This window comes from Triticum dicoccoides, chromosome 3B (assembly GCF_002162155.2).
Source record: "Triticum dicoccoides isolate Atlit2015 ecotype Zavitan chromosome 3B, WEW_v2.0, whole genome shotgun sequence".
Taxonomy (NCBI): domain Eukaryota; kingdom Viridiplantae; phylum Streptophyta; class Magnoliopsida; order Poales; family Poaceae; genus Triticum; species Triticum dicoccoides.
This window is the reverse complement of record NC_041385.1, coordinates 559,886,553-559,890,052: the sequence shown is the minus strand read 5'-3', so window position 1 is coordinate 559,890,052 and position 3,500 is coordinate 559,886,553.

Here is a 3,500-nt window from a genome sequence, read left to right as displayed (position 1 = left end):
ACCTCTCGGTCGCCGAGATTGCCGGCGCCCGTTCGTCGTCTCCGACGCATCCCCGAGCTCGCTGAGACCCCCTCCGGCTTCGCGGTGAGCTCCTCTTCCTCTCCCCCTAGGTCCCGTGCACGTTTGGCCGCCGTAGCCGCCATTTCCACCGCGCCTGATCTCCGGCCGCTGTTGACCATGTCGCCGCCGTTGCCAGAGGCCGTGTTCGTCGCTCCTGGGCACGTGAAGGTGCTCCAGACCTCGCCAGGAACCCAACCCGCACCCCAACTCGCTCTCTCGAGCGCTGCAGCCGCGTTCCCGCACCCGGCCGAACTCCGGCCGCCGCTCCGCCCATCGCCGCCGCCGCTACACTGCACCCCGGCACCTCCCGCTGCCTCCTTTAGATGCGCCGCACCGCCAGCTCGCCGTAGCCGCAAACCACGCGCGAAACGGTGCTCGTTAGTGTCGTTCCGAGCAACTCCGGGGATCCTCCACCGTTGGGTTTGGTCGCCGGCGTCCAACTCCGGTGGCTGATGACGTGGCACCGTCATTAGCACCTAACTAACCCCCCTTAGGGTCACTGACAGTGGGACCCGCATGTTTAACTCAGCAGGCTAATTTTCCTGGTTAAGATTAGTTTATTAACCCAGCGGGACCCATGTGCCAGAGTTGACCGTGCTGACTTGGCAGTTGACCAACCCCACACGTCAGGTTTGACTCTGGTCAACCGTGTTGACTTGCTGACGTCACGCAGGGGTCATGCTGACGCAGTAAAGTATTTCTGTAATTAAAATAAATCAGGAAATGATGTATAAATTTCAGAAAATAGTATAAACTTCTAAAATTCATAGAAATTCAACCGTAACTCCAAATGAAATAATTTATATATGAAAAATGATCAGAAAAATCCAATCTATCCATCTGTACCATTTGCATGCATGTTAGAGCAACTTATGGCTGCTGTTTAGTACAAATCATATAAATGGCATTTAAACCTTCACATATGGAGTTTGGATTTGAATTTTCGATTCAAACCAACTTCATTTAACTTGTTGCTAGTTGCATTAGCTCAAACCATAGCATATTGCCATGTCATGATCATGCATCATATTGTGCATTGCATTGATTGTGTTCTTCCTTGTTTGCCGGTATTTGTCCCCTCTCGGTAGATGATGTTCCGACGTTGTGATCGTTATCTTCAGAAGTGCCAGGCAAGCAAAACCCCCTTGTTCATTCTGATAAAATACCACTCTCTCACCCCTGCTCTCTTTTACTGCATTAGGACAACACCTATACATCTGTTACTTGCTGCGGTAGCTGAACCCCTTTATCCTTTGCATGACTTGTCATTGCCACAGTAAATAGATGAAACCCACTAGCATGAGTAGGAGTTGTTTGAGCCCTGATGTGCCTACTCATTCATGCTTGTTGTCATGCCTACTATTGCTTAGAGTTGTGTCAGGTCTGATTCATCGGGGATGAATCGGAGGTGTGTGAACATGTCCTACTGTTGAGAGCTAAGTGTGTGAACACGATTTGGTAAAGGTAGCGGTGAGAGGCCATGTAGGAGTACATGGTGGGTTGTCTCACTGCAGCCGTCCTCAGGAACTGAGTTTTGTGTTTGTGATCCATGAACAGCTACTACCACACATTGGGATCCTTAATTGACTCTCTCGACTTATTAATCAACATGATCTCTGTCCAGGAGTTGCAACTAGTTTCTGGTGTTTGTAGGTAGTGTTAGTAGTCTACCAAGTGGCACCCGGTACAGGTGGGCTTGGGACAGACTAGGCACAGTGGCACGGTGTACCAAGTGGCACCCGGATGGTGGGCTTGGGAACCCTGCTCACATCGTTTGGGGCCGTGAGCGACACCCCGGCCGGATCTCCTTGCGGATGGAACCCGAATAGGCGATAAACCTGGATGAGAGACTTGTGTGGTTAGTCAGGTCGTGGCTGACACCCTCGCTGGGCTTCCGCTTGAAGGTTGCCGAGTACATGTCGTGTAAACGGTGGTAAGTGGTGAGAGCGTGTGTGAAGAAGTACACCCCTGCAGGGTTAATATGACTATTCGAATAGCCGTGTCCGCGGTAAAGGACTTCTGGGTTGCCTGTACAGTTCATAGACAAGTGAATGTGGATACTCTAAAATACGCAAGATAAGCGTGAGTGCTATGGATGGCGTTCTCGTAGGGAGACGGGAGCGGATCCATAGTGGTGTATTGATATGGTGAATATGTGGACTCATGTGCGCCACCTCAAAAGAGTTACTTGTAGTCGTAGTTCAGGGTAGCCACCGAGTCAAAGCTGGCTTGCTGTAGTTAAACCCCACCATCCCCTTTGTTGATAATGATGCATATGTAGTTAGTTCTGATGTAAGTCTTGCTGGGTACATTTGTACTCACGTTGCTTAATTTATGTTTTTGCAGAGAGACTTCAGTCTCGCTAGTAGTACCGTGTGGACTTCGACGTTTAGCTTGTTACCTCAGCTACGATCTTGTGCCCTCGGCAGGATCTGGTAGATAGTCAGGCTTCTCAGCCTTTTCCTTTTGTAGATGTCTGTACTCAGACATGTTAAGCTTCCGCTTGTGCTTTGACTTGTATGCTCTGAGTGTTGGGTCATGAGACCCATGTTTGTAATATCTCGCTCCTCGGAGCCTATTGAATAAATACTTGAGTCGTAGAGTCATGTTGCGATGCCATGTTGTATTTGCACATATGGAGCATATTGTGTGTATGTTATTGAAATGTTTGGTATGTGTGGGATCTGACTATATAGTTGTTTATCCTTAGTAGCCTCTCTTATCGGGAAATGTCTCCTAGTGTTTCCACTGAGCCATGGTAGCTTGCTACTGCTCCGGAACACTTAGGCTGGCCGGCATGTGTCCTTCTTCGTTCCTGTGTCTATCCCTTCGGGGAAATGTCACGCGATGAATACCGGAGTCTTGTTAGCCCGCTACAGCCCGGTTCACCAGAGTCCTGCTAGCCCAGTGCTACAGCCTAGATTCACTCGCTGATGACCGACACGTTCGATGCTGGGACATGGATGCCTGTCCCTGTAAGTTTGTGCCACTTTGGGTTTACGACTAGCCATGTCAGCCCGGGCTCCTTATCATATGGATGCTAGCGACACTATCATATACGTGTGCCAAAAGGCGCAAACGGTCCCGGGCAAAGGTAAGGCGACACCCGTGGGGATACCGTACGTGAGGCCGCAAAGTGATATGAGGTGTTACATGCTAGATCGATGTCGCATTGAGTCGGGGTCCTGACAGCTTTGGTATCAGAGCTTGACTGCCTGTAGGATTACCAAGCCTAACTGGTCGAAGTTGAGTCTAGAAATGCTTTAGTTATATGTAGGGAAATTGATTGTGGGATGGAACGTAAGGCTCTTTTTACTCCTTTACCTTATGCCCTTCTGATCTGAGTCATCTTATCTTTCCTACGGGGTTAAGAAACTAGGCTTTCTCATCTTTCTATCAGGATCATGTGTTACTAATCCGTAGACTTTAAGATTGTTGAT